Below are 15,778 nucleotides of genomic sequence, written 5' to 3'. Positions count from 1 at the left end.
ATAGCAGAAGAAGGACAAAAGTCTAGACGAGGAAACAGAAATACGGAAAAAGCCAATAACCCATCTAACACACTGGTCGTTGTTAGCATGTCCAAATGGAGTGCTGTGCTGAGACAGTGTCAGTGGATGATGAAAGTGTGTTTGTGTGTGTGTGTGTGTGTGTGTGTGTCTGTGTGTGTGTGTGTGTGTGCGCGCCTGCATGCGTGCATGCGACTGTGTGTGTCTGTGCGTATGTACACGTGTGTGTACGTGTGTGCATGTGTGTGTGTGTGTGTGTGTGTGTGTGAGAGTGAGACTGTGTGTGAGACTGTGTGTGTGTCTTTGAATCCTAAATACATTTCCTCCGAATACAAGAATGCTCGCCCGAAGAGAAGCTCGCCCGGGTCAAATCTGGCGACCTTGGATCGGTCAGACCCACATATTTCTGGCCACCAAAGTCCAATCGCTCCAGTCAAATCAGGTGACCTAGTCGGAACAGTCTGACCCACAAATCCGGCGACCTTGGAACACTCATTTCTGGCCAACAAAACCTACTCAGCCACGATTGACGTCTCAGGGGTGATAATTTACCATTCTCTAACATCGCTGAAGTGGTTCAGCGGATCAGGATCAACGTTCACATCGGTGCCTCATGGCTTACGTCCACTTCAGACGCCTCCGTCGTTTTAACTATTTTATATATTGGTGGCCGGCTGTAGAGCACAGAGTCGTTAACGATGGAAGTTGGAGATTGTAGCCGGTGTACCCCTGTACCCCTGTACCCCTGAGTTCCATTCCACCCATCTGTCTGTGTCCCTTTTATGCCCATATATGGAGATTTCTGCATCTGTCTCCCTGTGTCCCTTTATTCCTATGGAGTTCCTAAAGTGTTGTGATGTCAGAACAGGCCAGCTCCATGGAGCCTGGGCATGGGCCCTGTCAAGAGCCCGGGCAGAGGCTTTTTGTTGCGGTTCTGGACAACTGTGGGTCCGACCGACACGACAGCGGGCACTGCACTCCCTGTGGGGGTGTGGAATGCGTGTGTCGAATTTGAATTTGGTGGGGCAAATTGTTCTTGAGTTGGATTACAGCCGTACACACGTACGTACATATACAGACAGACTTACAGAGACATGGTGCATTTAAAGATAGATAACTTAATATTAGGGCCTGTAGTCTTGTGCTCAGGACAGAGTGGTCCGCCTTGTAGGTAACGAGTGTTCCATGCTAAGCGGGACGAGTGGTTGAATGGGGGTGAGTGTGTTTTGGAACGAGCGTTCTGGTTACCCTTCCTCCTTGACAACTGCCATTTCTCAAATGAAACATGAACCTTCTGTAGATTTCCTGGTCTCAACATGGCTGATTGCTGAACTGTCAAAAGACTTTCTCTGTTTTTACTTAATCCAGTTGATGCTAACAGAACTATCTCTATGGGGATATGTCAACTGCTCATAACTGTTCAGTGACCTGTTATGCAGTAGTAGTACAAGCCAGGCTTCTAATATAGTGTATACTGCAAACACTCCCCCAGGCTATAGGAAAGTTAGGTAATTTTGCCAGGTTAAATGTTTGAAAAGGTACAGAAAAACATTAATGGAAGAACAAATGCCTTCCATGCATGAGTAATGTAAACTAATGACATCATCTGTAAGAGCCTGAGGTCTCATCACACAACCATAACGTTTAATAAAGTACAATAAAATGTGATTTTCACACAGTGCCATTCATTTCCATAAGCTCTGTGTTTACTACCCCCCTTGTCGCCCTAGATGTCCCAGTGGGGCTGTATGGAGCCTGTGGAGTGAGGGGTGGAGGGAGCTTGCTCTGGTTGGAGCAGAACACTTTCACGGCTCCATTTTCATTTGATGTCATTAGGAATTCAATTTACAACAAATGACTTTAGAATTTCACACCAGCCCCCTTCTGGTATGACCCACATTTGTGTCAGCAGTAGAAGACACTCAAGACAGTAGTCTACAGTGTGGATGCAGAAGAAGCCCGACTTGCTCCAACAGATTCCTCCTATTCCTGTTTTGGTGGGGGTTCTTTCACTTTGGCCAGTGGCGAGGGCAGCATGATAGCCGCTGTGGTGTCCTACAGTGACACCAGGCGACCGTAGCAGCTTGATATTTTCATCTTGTACATAACACACAGTCTGGGATCTGTGGGACTCTGCCAACAACACCAACTTCACGCTGACGGCATGAAAGCAAAATGGCTTCGCATTGAAAGTGAAAAAGAACTTTCAACAAGCGCCTAATTATGTTACTTCTGCTACAGCAGAGTGATTATAAGTTTGAATCCCACACTCATGACATGCCTCACATTGCCCCTGTCCTTTACCATGTCTTCACTGTGAAAACAGTTGAATTATTTCTAACTAGAAAATATGCTCAGTAGAATACAGACGTCAGCCAAAATGTTTTTTTGTCCATAAGGTGGTACATGACTTTTTGGGCAAATAACTTCATAACCCTAACCTTCCATCCTGCCTTGTTGTAAATGGCACTATCACTATGGATTCATGCAAACAAAGGTGCAGATCTCTCTATGAATTCAGCAGGCCTGGTATGCTTGACACTTGTAACTTTAAGCATCAAATCACTTTTAAGCACACGTTCACCGCAAACAAGGCTTATCAAAGGTGATGCGGTAAATCCAGTGCTACGCCTTTTTCAATTTCCTGCCTCAGTGAGCATTCTATGGTAGCAGGGGACCCCCGTCCCCATGAAATACCTCACAAAGTGACATCACATGGGGGTAATATGGCACATATGAAACATAGAAACAGCAGTGTGACACAAAGTGAATGGGGGCTCTGGCCAGGAGGATCCTGAATCTAGTTGAATGTGACTGCATGTGGCTGTGGATGTGGTTTTGTGATTTGGTCCATCTTGGAGATGGAGCAGTTGGACCTTTACCATCAGGGTAATTCAGGAAATTGGAAGGTCCTTCTTTGCAAATTGGTGATGTTTTTCATCCACATTAGCTAGCATTCATCTGCAGTTGGTTGGAGGACTGTATGGTTAAAAAGCTGTGTGTGATGGTTCTTTGATTTCAAAAGTTATGTGCAAAGCAACAATCCCTTGACTGGTTATGAGGCATGAGGCAAACATGAAACTCATTTAGGTGAATTACTGATTCTATTTATAGTGGCTCATAGGAATAGACTACGTGACAACCAGGAATAGTCTGGTGACCACCGGGGAGACGGGTGGCAGCCGGAATGTAGACGGGCCAAGACGGCACCGGGAGGAGTATGGGTTGGCGCCCCAGCCTGTGTCTTCCGTTAGGAAGAAGCCCAACAAGCCCACGGTGAGGCCTTTAGGAGGGCCATTCAAGCCGCAAGCGGAGCCTGTGGCACCACCATGGGCCAGGTGGAGCCTGCAGAACCATTGCAGTTCAAGAATCCACCACTCCTGAATGAAGTGTCTGGTGCTGGGAGTCTGGTGCAACGCACAGGTGCTGGACCTGGTGAGAGCAGGAGTGGACCTGGTGAGACGTAGTTGGGGCCCGGACAGGAGTCAACCCACAGAGCCTAGTCATTCCACGTGCCAGATTGATGCGATCCTCCCACATACCCAGTCCCGGCAGAGTAGTTCCGGAGGAACAGATTGTGTGGCCCTGGTTTTTCCTTAATGGGTAGCTACTGGGACGTAGCTCGGGACTTGATCACCCCGGCTGGGTCACCTGAGTGAGGTGTATGATGTTGGAAGACCCGAAAACCTGATGAACTTGTGATACATCACTGAGGATACGTCCCAGGTGCATCCATGCGTTGTATTTTTTTTAGGTAGGTTTTTGTTAAATTAAAGGTCTCATGACATCCAGATTTTGGTAAATGTTGTTTTTATTGTTGAAAAACTGACTGCCTGTGTGCCAAAGACAAATTTCCATTTTATGTCAAATTGAATGGATAATAAATGTTCTTTATCTTCTTCTTATTATTATTATTATTATTATTATATGTAAAAGAAAAACATCAAAGTTGTAAGTGTAACCAGGACAACGTCTGACACCAGGACACCATTGCACCAAGGAGGAGGAAGTGAACAAGAATTACCACAGAAAATGTCATATTTGGGTGAATGATTGAATACTAATGTGGCTAATGAATGCGCCACCCTTGAGTTTATTAAGTGCATACCGGTATCCTTGAAGTGAAGTCTAGTTCCCCCCCACAGATGCTCTTAAACATCATCAGTTGCACGTGTGCCGGCTCTGACAGGTGGTCCCCTGCCGGGAAGCAAATGACCCCCTCGATGCTGTCAGTCACACTGACAAAGGTGACATTAGGAATGAATCCCGCCATGATAGAAAGGGCATCTGCACAGCATGCGCATCTCTTTAATCCATTTAGGCCTAAGGCCGATTCTAAAAACGCCTTCTAAAGCCTAACCTAAGTTTTCAGATATTTAAATAGCAGCATAATTTTTTTGTCATTTTTGAATACTGTACAGAACCCAAATATGGGTTCCCGATCTGAGTGGGTATACAAACACCAAAAGGGGTTCCCGCCCAGAATGGGTTAATGGCCGCTCCCCAGATGAGATGGGCACATAGACATGCAAATGTGATCACTTTTGAGTGAATATGCACCCACAGGCACGACAGAATGTCTCCCCTCTCTCACTGCTGGTATATTAATGTGTACGAGATGTCCACACGAGAAAGGACAAATAGTTTGTAACGCCAACAGACAACAATAGGAGTGACAAAATCACCATTGGCTTGCACGCCTTCAAGCCTTCAAATATCTTTTGTAATTGAAAGTATCACATACACACTTCTCACACCCTGTCCCTGCAGTGCAAAGAAGTGCACCACAGTGAATGATAGATAGTGAACATGCTGAATCTTTAACAGCCACCCTCTGAAAATAACCATGTGCTTGCAAGAAATATGAAAAGGCTGATGTGTGGCGAAGCTTAAGGAGAGAAACTGAGCATCCCTGTGCTTGCTGAGCAAGATCTTCACCTCCCCCAAGTGATGTTGGAAATATTGTCTCCTCTTGCCCCATCCTGTTCTTTCTCCTGTCATATACCTTTGATCTGCAAGCCATGTGAGTCTCATAATGAATGCTACATTATTGTATCTCTTCTTTGGTAATTGGAAAAGAAGTATGTTAGTTCAATTTTGTCAGTCTAGGCTTTTAATGCATGAGAGAGACTGGTATCTATCTGAACGTAAACTAATACTACTAGTCTACACACCAACAAGATGAGTTGCTGTTGCTAGGATGCACCAGTCAGGAAACTGATAGGAACTTACTTGAGAACCACTACTAAGCAATTCGAATATTAGAATATTTCACAGTACGTGGCCGTGCCCACAGCAATGTACAGGGTGGATTCTAAAAAGCACACAATATTAAAGATGACAGTGCCGTGATTTCTTTCCACCCTAAAACATGATCATCAGATATTACTATTCCATAAGGAGGACAGTTTTTTTTCTCCAAAAAAGTGTACAGTATTTGTTAAAATTACAATTTATGTGGACACGCCCACCAGTTCATTAAATATGCCTAGCTGGTTATACCTTGTGGGTGGTGATCCAACTGAACTGAAGCCGCAGCCACAGCTGTTGTTGTATGATAAAGGGGGAGGAGTTAGTGGAGGGGGTGATATTGTGATGTCACTATATCACTGTTTTTTTCATCGGCACGTTTGACTGTCAAGTTTTCAGGCTTCAGGAAGAAACCCTAAATACAAAGGGAAGACATCATGCACATAACACCAAGGGGTCTAATGAAGTACTACTGTCACCTCATAAATACATGAAAAACATCCATCTTTAAAAAAATGTTCTGCAGGCTTTTAATATGGCAGAAGAGCCACACAGCTCTGACTTGCATGTTATGAGAACCCCACATGTCAAATAGATCCCCAAACAGATTTGAAATTAAACTAAGAAAACATCCAGGAAATCACATATTCTCTCTACTCTGTGATGAGGCAAGGCAGATTCAACATGGCTCCATGCAAAATGTGAATAGGATGGCCTCCAGAGAGCAAGGATATTTCCCATGGCTCTGAAAATCACAGAACATTAATAAATCATTAATGTCATGTATAAAATATAATTTCTGCATTATTCACTATTGATAATGGTTTATCTAGAGGTACATATTTCGTCTGGTTCAAACTACAAATCTCTCATAAATTGTTGATGGAATCTATGTCAGTTATGCATGTTTATAACAACGTTGTGATCTAATGCCCTGGCCGGCCCTATACTCCTATAGTATGTAGGGTTCTGCTCAGGATGCAGGAATTTCAAGCAAAGAGTTTTACTTTTTAAACAATTTTTTAAACAATTAGACGTAAAATAGATAAATAAATAAATGTATTAAGTTCTTTCTTACTTTTAGGAATTTGGGATGTTATTAACTTGTGATTAGGCAGGCAATCTGGAATTTTAAATTGCCAATATTGCCAGAAGTCTTCTAGATATATTATTTGAAGCCAAGGTGCTGGACGGACAAACCAACCGACCGACCAGCCAGCCACTATAGTGGGGCAAGTAATTGGGCAGAAATTGCCCATTAAGAATGGGTAATCATGAATGGGAACTTTCATAATAGCTTTACATTCCACGGTAGATTCAGTTTTGACTCTTTCTTGGATCATATGATAGACTTAGAGGCAATTTGACAGCAGGGAACCTGCTTTACAAATACTGGCAAACCAAGGACATCCACCATAGCAGCCCAAGTGGGAAGTCAATGAAATGGTAATACGATACAGTGAAACATCATCCGTGCACATACGCTAAAACACATTTCCATATTCCATTCCTGGAGACAAAACACATTCGAATGAGGAAGGAACGAGGAAGGGATATGTGTGACATCAGACATAGAGTTTGGAATGGAATATTTTAAGCTCAGTGACTATGCAACCTTCCACAGATAATAAGGTAACTAGGGTGTAGAGAGGGAGGGGGAATGGCAAGATTGTTATCACATAGAAAGGCATGTTCATCATCTTATTCCTATACAGTAGCACACACAGCCATGATGGATATAAATAAATGCAATAAAATAACGTGGCAAATAAGGTTAATGTGTGGACAGAGCAATAATGTATTGTGTTTTATAATACTAGTAAAATATAGCATTCTTATGCCAGTGAAAAATATACACTAATCGGTCAAACTGAATCAGTTGAAGCGAGAAAATAGAAATATTTGTGTCTGGGATTGTGGTTTCTTACATTATTCAATCATGACATAATCTCACCCTCTGGTCCTCTATCACGTCTTTTTTCAGTTGTACACAGCAGAAAGATAATAGACTAACAAAATCTCACTCATTGAATTGAAATGCTCTTGACAAACAAATCGCAGACCCACTCTTGCAAACAACACAGCCATATAATACAGTAATAACCACCAACACATACTCGCCACTCATTTCTGACCTTGATAACAACAACAATATAACAACAAAGAATAAATCAACATTCAAGACTAATTCAGCTCAGCTACTCTTTGACACTATAGTGTGAGCTAGTGTCAAAGAATCCTTATATCTTTGTTGTTGTTTTTGAGATGCAACAGTATTCATCAGCAGATGAGAGTCCACTATCGCTCTCACCGTCCCTCTTGTACGGACGTCTTGCAGCTCGTCCCGCTGCTTGTGGTAACGTTGGTTCCAACTAAATGCAGACTACAACTGAAAGGTCATATTGATATGTAACAACATAAATCATTCTCACTTTCCCTAAATGTACAAGTCAACTGAAACAAATTGCACGTAGGCAAGTGAAAAACTTGACTAGCGGTCCGGGCACCTAGACTAGTAAACCAGCCTGACAGCGTGTCGCGGGTTCGAGTCCCAATCCCGACGACCTTTGCTGCATGTCTTCCCCCCATCTCTCTCCCCATTTCCTGTCAAGCTACTGTACATGTACAGTATCTATCAATAAAGGCAAAAGGCAATAAAGGCAAATATATATATATAAACGACAATAACTGGAAGCTATTTGTAGGCCACCAGCAGCTAAACGCGGTGGTCCAAATCACATAACCAGCTCCAGCTGGTACAGCTCTTCGGAACTGGCAGATAGAGCTATATCTCCTGAGGTTCGGACCAAGACCAAGTCAGGGCTAAGGGGAAGGCTGAGTTGGACAATTCCATGCAGATATGGAAGAGACTATACGAGAGAGGCACAAACTGACCCTGGAAGAGCTGGTCGAGGCTGGGTTCCTCCATTAACTGACCTATTGATTCCACTGTACAGAGGACTTTGCGGTTGTATAGGTTCTCCACAGGGATCGGCCAACAGCCCAACACAGAAGAGAACCGGGTAGAGGAGGAGAGGCCCTCTACACAGGACGTCCCTATACACACTGGTCGCCCCTCACCCTGAGCTTTGGAAAGCCTAGGAGTCACATGCCTCAACACCTCAGAGACTTGTGTCGGTGTGTGGGTCACTGGGTACAATTAGACCCCTCAGGTGGGGGCAGTGTAACGTCCCAGGGCATGTCAACTCAGCTGGGTTGGATTTCCCAGCATGCCCACACACATTTATTTTTCATTGTGTTGTGGTTATTTTTTAATGGGGATTTGTTGTGGGGATTAATGTGTTATGTTGTTTAATGTCATGACAGTCATGTCCTTCATTTCACTATTTATCTTGTGTGTTATTTTGGTGGAAAACCATAGGCAATAGAGGTAGTCGTACACACCCTCTCCTCTGTTGCTCATGAGCTGACCTTAGCTAATAATAATAATAGCTTGAATTTATAGCGCCGTTCATGAACCCAAGGATGCTTTACATAAAAAACAATGAACAACCAACAAACAAACAACCTAATAAAACAACAAACAACTATTTGCCATAAGCCTGAGAGAATAGGTGTCTTCTCAAGTTCAAGTGTCTAGTTAGAGCGGGTTGTGTGCAAACACTGAAATACCGGTAAATCTGTTTCCACATGAACGTGTTATCCTGGCGTTTCCTGAGCTCACCGGTCATTACAGTATATAGCATAAATTAACATACCCGAGAAATAAAATCATGAAATGTGGAACAAAGAGCTGGAGCTATAACATGCTATACATCTCCGAGCTCACCGCTCGAGTTCACATCTCTGTCTTTATTTATAGATTCAGCGTAGGAGTCGCCTGTTCTGAGATTTAAAGGTAAGGTAACAAGCATGTTGTAGTGTTCAAAACGACAACCCATGCTTTCCCACACAAGTACTGTGTGCCATCAATCAGGGCTGCGGGGACTAATAGAGCTTCAGTGGCCATCAGAGAGAAGCGACCCACTGATAGATGAGGGAGCATAACATCAACAGCCCGTCGACCCCCACCACACCGCCCCTTCCACTGCACTCCCTGCATCAGTCGCACGTGCTGGCAATGATAATGTCTCCAGAGAGCAGAGTTTGATGACCTCACTGTAACACACACATATAGAGGGAGAACCATAATGAGAATAAGGCAATATTCATTTACTTTGTTTTGTTACACAGAAAAAAGAAATACATGTGACGTTTAGGAGGAAGACTGTTTAATTAGACTAAGTAATTGGCCATTCAGCATCCCAGGACTCAGGAGTGAAACTGGCCAATAGCCGTTAAACCTTTATTTTCTGTCACCCTATAGCCCCTAATCATTAATATATATTGGTGTAGTAGTCTATATTTCTAAATGACTCCGGGGCAGGATCACTGAGTCTCAATGAGGAGGTTGATTTGTAATTGTTTATTCATGCAAGGTAGATTATTCCTCAAGAGGACCACGTGTCTTAAGTTATGAATTTATATCACATAAAACAACACAGGGCTCACTTTGTTTTGCTGTGAATGCAAGGCTATATCTCCCTCTGCCTGGATTACATTTTGCTCAATGAATAAAGACTGCGTTCATATTCAAAGTAGGGAAATGTCACAGAATAATTTAGCAGGACTATATTTTGCCAGTATGCTGTTATTAGTTCCTTGCTGAACTACGTAAACTACTCGTATAGCAACACAGCTGCAGCATGACCTTCAAACTCTCTTACATATTTAAGGCCGTGTGAACTGTATTTTCATACATAGCATCTTTTTTTTTAAGGTAAAAATGTAATTCTCCACGATACTTTTTTGTGTAGAGGTTTAGTTACAGTATACATTGTGGATCTAATGCCTATCCAGCCGGTACATACAGCTGGTGCCCCCCACCACAGACCTGGAACTGGCTGGTACTCAAAGCCATCTGTCAGGAAGTACTGGGTTGCACCAGCCCCAGAAGGCCAACCTGCAAGGCCAGAGGGGTCAACAGTAGGGCGCATGAGTGTATCTGCACCATTCTGACACCCGTTAATGAAACTGTGCACATATTCTGTATGTGACCTTGAATTCAGCAGGCATATGAAATTGCATGGCAGTGGCAGTTGTTATGGTATTTGTAACCAGAGCGGCACCACGGCTAATTCCAATATAAACGCTTTCATCTCAGACTAGGCATGGAGGATTTCTGTGTAGAACAATATCTTGAATCATAGGCTCTCAGAGCTGTCTCTGTGGGATATTGGCATTTTGGATATCACACCCATATGGAGTATGCTTCCTTCTCAAGCTGGCAAACTATCACGAGCATGGCATTTAAAACTAGTGACTGCAGTGTGGAGGGTTATAGCTTAACAGCCCTGCCCGTAAGCCCACATGTACCCTGTAGGCTGTATTGGACTGTCACTTGGCAGTGCCTGTCACTTGGCAAATTGGCAGTGCGTTTCCTTCATGAAGCTCCTGGTGTATTCCTCTTAACCACTTACGGTAAGCCTTATATACTTTGGTATGCAACAAATACCTAGAATAGCTGATCTACAAGCTCACAAATGTGTCCATGCTGTGAGCTTCATGGTGCTGTAGAACAGCTATTTTTATATATATTTTTAAATCAAATAAAAAATGTGAATTGGAAAACTTTTACCGTGGTTAAGCCTGATTTATGCTGTACAATGGAGTATAAATTAGGAATTAACTTTCAAATGATCAGTCTCAATAGAAATAGCCTATCCTGTTTTAAAAAACAGGATATTTCACTTGTTGTCAAACAGCGGAGGAGTTTACCATCTCACTGATTTCTTTCCCCTTCCACTTAATCAAGCCAGTCTGCCTCTTAATTACTTGTGTGAATATACATGTGAGATCACAGCAAGAGCAATCTTCTGATATACTGTAGCTGATGACTCTGATATTTAGGACCCATTGAGGTAAGGGTACTAAAAACACTTAAGTAAATGCTCTAAAATGAGGGCCATAATTGTACTGTATTTATGTGCCAGGGCTCTCTATTCTCCCTCCCCTGAGCTCGCTGTTATCTGGAGTATTTACACTGGTTTACATGGAGCATCACTACAGTGAATGATTAGGCTAATTAAAGTGCTGTCAGAAAAATACATTTACACAACTCCTGTTAGAAATGACGTAGGCCACTCTACTTTTGATGAGACTTTGCTCTTCACTCAACATTTTATCCATGCACTAATAGTAATGGGACTGGTCATTACATTTTATTATTTCATTATTAAAGTAAACCCAAACAGGATCCTCTTAGGATAATTGGCATCCTTCCTTGGAAAAGATAAGCCAAAAAATCTGAAGCGCTGGGCGATATGTCCCCCATATATGGGGACTAGGTTGGCGGAGGGTGTAGAGCCCAGGATCACATTAGATAATTGACACAGGGGTGAAACATGGGTTACAAAATCGTGGAATAAAAATTATATAAAAAAAAGAACCTGCTTCTCAATAATCGATTTAACAACATGAGCAAGATTAAGTTGGTTATTGGTTCTACATTTTTGGTTTAGATATATGTTTGCTTAATTGCCCAGTCATAGTTCAACTATGATCTCATTCCCACCTAATACTTTGGTAGACTCGATGCGTATGGGCGGAGAAATTGGGATTCTTGCATATTTAATTTGCTGCGGTTTGCCTTCACACTGTCATCCGCAGCAATTGGAAACGCAGCAGGGGGGACCTTTATCAATGTGTTCCATTCATAAACTAGCGTACACAGTGAAATCTATGGTGATAAAATTATACTCATAACGTGCATGTGTCGTGCCGTCTGGGATGACACATTTTTTAACTCATATAGAGTTAAAAAAGTAAAACCAGTATGAGAAAAGGGCGGGAGGGGGGGGGGGGCTTGCAGCCGCCCGTAAGTGCTCTTTGAGAGTGGTTTTTCTTAACGGCTGCTGGTAGGGCGTTCCACATTTTAGTGGCATAGGAGCGAAATTAATTGAACCCCTTGTTGGAACCAAATCGGGGTTGAACATGGTTTGTGGAACTCCCTGTGGTGTTGTGATCATAGACTTCACTTCGTTGTCATTAAGGAAGTATTTTGACATACATGGCACATGTACATGGTACCCTATCTTAGAGGTGTGCTTGAAAATATGTGGACCCTTTTGGAATGGTCTGTTCCTCACATTTCAAACAAATCTTTATCAGAAAGTTTATTCTAGATGAAGATATAAAAATGTTCTTCTGAAATGTGAGGAAAAACTGGCTAATCCAAAGGGGATCACAGTATACAGTATACTCTCAGGTATAACTGTAGTTGTCTATTACGAGCAGACTCTAAGGACAGTATTGTACGTGTGTTTGTGTTTTCACACTACCAGCCTCTACGAGACCCTGCAATGAAAGTTATGAAACACAACCTGCCACAAAGCTTCAGAATCAGAACCAAATACTATTCTAGACTGTTTGTGGGATCTGTAACCCCTGCTTCCACACTTCACAGATATAGCTTTGAAAATATAGTTCTCAATTAAGTTTACCAGGCACTCCCTGGTAAGCTAAAGGCTGTCTAAAATTATTATTATTATTAATTCAGGTGAATTAATCCTGTGAATTTATTATTTATCCTGTGGGGGGAGTTCAAATTGTGCTTCACCCAGTCACACACACGCATGTGCATGCGCGCGCATGTGCACACACACACACACACACACACACACACACACACACACACACACACACACACACACACACACACACACACACACACACACACACACATATTTGGGCATGCCTGACACAGAACTCCAAAAGCCGGCCTGTTCTGACATCCCAACACTCCATATTTGGGCATGGCTGACACAGAACTCCATATAGTAATAAAGGGACACAGAGAGACACATACAGAAATCTGACATCATTCTGACGTCGGGCTTAAATGGACAGACATAATATCTGGGTGGGGCATGCATTTCCAACTTGCATCATTCCAAGTAGGCAAGTGCCCAACGGGCACTGCCGTAGAGGCCCCACGGGCACCTCTTTAGTAATAATAATTCTGCATGGAGAACCTCAGCACTTGTCGTTTTCTAGCTAATCTCTCCAATAATTATATACTCTCATTCTGGAGTGACGTGTTGACTGTATGAGGTGGTTTAAATGGAAGCTAATTCTTAATCATAGTATACTAGTTTTGTGGATGAAGGATATAACCTATAGGCCTCTATCTTTCAGACTGAATACTTTATTAGATGCCATAATATTAGTCATGACTCCCAATGACTTGCCAATGCCAAGAAGTATCATCATTATCAATATTGTTCTTGGTCGTGGAAAAAAGTGGAAATGTAACATAGCATGTTGGCGAGAATTGGAACTTATAATGAGGGAGGAAAAGAAATCATGTCTGGCTGCAAGGGCATCAGCTGGGAATACAATGCACAAGGTTGTAGCAGTTCCCCTGTATATTCATTCAGCCTGGGTGGTCTACATGCTGCAAGAAAATTGCCACCACAGCACTGGAAATTGGAAAATGTTAAATAAACTAGAAAAAGAGCACAGGTCTCCGACAGTTCAAGAACGTTTGTGGTGTTTGCACAAAATGTGTTGTTCTGTTTTTTTCTGTGTTTTTTTTTGGCAAAATATCCGTGCACAGTATCACAGCAATTGGACTCTGCGTTCATGATTTGAGGCATTTTGTTAAAAACGGGCCACACCTGCAATCTTAAACCAACCACGATAGAATAAAAATACAGACATACACACGCGGCCAGTCATTGGAGCGTTTTGGCATCACTCAAAAATCACACAGATCTGTCTTGATCACATGAGTAGATTAAGTGTACCCATTTGCCTTTTTAAGGACTAATATAAGTGGTGCAACTCCGTGTGGGGGTCTCCGGGAGGTGCACTGTACTGTCACATCCCAAATCATCATATACTGTATACAGTTAATGTGTGTGTGTGTGTGTGTGTGTGTGTGTGTGTGTGTGTGTGTGTGTGTGTGTGTGTGTGTGTGTGTGTGTGTGTGTGTGTGTGTGTGTGTGTGTTCGGCTGCGCAACAGTGACAACGCTATTTTCGTGCTCAGACAGAGGGACAGACCCAGGGACCCAGGGACACACATGAGCTACTTAATGAGTAGTTGCACCACTGAAAAATATTCTCAAAAGCATTCTTACGCATATCGGTGCAATTATAGGTGAAGACACAACTGGGCCTCTTATAGCGCCACCATGAGACTGATTTGTAAAATGTAAAATGGCATTTATTCCTCAGTGGGAATGTGCGTGCACAGTTTCTTGGGCAATAGTGCAAACTTTAGATGTCAGCCTGGTATTAAACGTAAACCCAGTAAACTATGCCTAAACGGTTAAACAAACAAAACAATATTCCTAATCCTAACCTTAACCTCAGTAAAACGGTGCCAAAACCTAACCCTATTCCTAAACTTAAGCCCAGTAAAACTATCAAAAATGTGTTTTTACATACTGTATAAGTTAGCCTCCTGCTGGTGCTATAAATAAAAGGCAGATGTGAAAAATGCAGGGCAAAGTTTTTTCATTGGCCTAGGCGGGAGTGCAGGGAGTGATGTGGATAAAAAGGTCGTTGGCAATTGGCATTCAGGGAGTGTGTGTGCACAGTTTGGCATCGACCGGGCCAATGGTGCCAGAGATTAGCTGTATACAGTATACACAGACAGATGGACGGGGAGACACACACACACACACACACACACACACACACACACACACACACACACACACACACACACACACACACACAGTACTCTCTCCCCATTTGGCCTGGTGGTGACAATGACATAATTTTGAGTTTGACCAATACCCTGCCCCTCATTGGGCGAACATACTGTAGTGTATAATCATAATGTTTGGAATTGGGGTTTTAATCATAATTATTATAAAAATCACACTTGTGTGAAGTGAGGGGCGCTCTCATACATCATTATACATCACATTCCGTGCTCAACCAATCAAATCATTGCATTCCGTGCTACAAACACGGCTTATACACACAAACACACAAAGCTGTGCATAGGAGGGGCTCGTGCCCCTAAAAATACATGTAGGCCTACTATTTAACTACAGCTTTAACACAGCCATGTGCAATAGAACCCATAACAGAGACAAACCTGGAATTAAAATCCAAAACACTTCCCATCACCACTCCAAAAACAAGAACAACAATAAAAGATTATTGGTTGCAAACACTGGGGTGGCAGTGTTTTCTGAAATGTTAGCCAATTCAGAGCTTGCTGTAGGCTCTTGCTGCAGACATATACCTCATAAACCTACATTTAAAAATATTAAAGAAGAAATCACACTAACCAAGACAGCATGGGAATGCTCAAATGTGGCATGGAGATGTGCTCCTCTGTTTTCAGTCATGGATATTATGTCCATTGTAATGATATGAGCAAATCGTATTGTCTTCATGATTATTCATGTCTGTGTTATGTTGATCTATTTTGATTCAGTCCATAGTTTGACTAGTAATGCCTAGAACACACACAGCTTTCCCAGGGTGCTG

This window comes from Protomyctophum bolini, assembly GCF_963924005.1.
Source record: "Protomyctophum bolini genome assembly, chromosome: 12".
NCBI lineage: Eukaryota > Metazoa > Chordata > Actinopteri > Myctophiformes > Myctophidae > Protomyctophum > Protomyctophum bolini.
Note: the sequence above shows the minus strand (reverse complement) of the source record.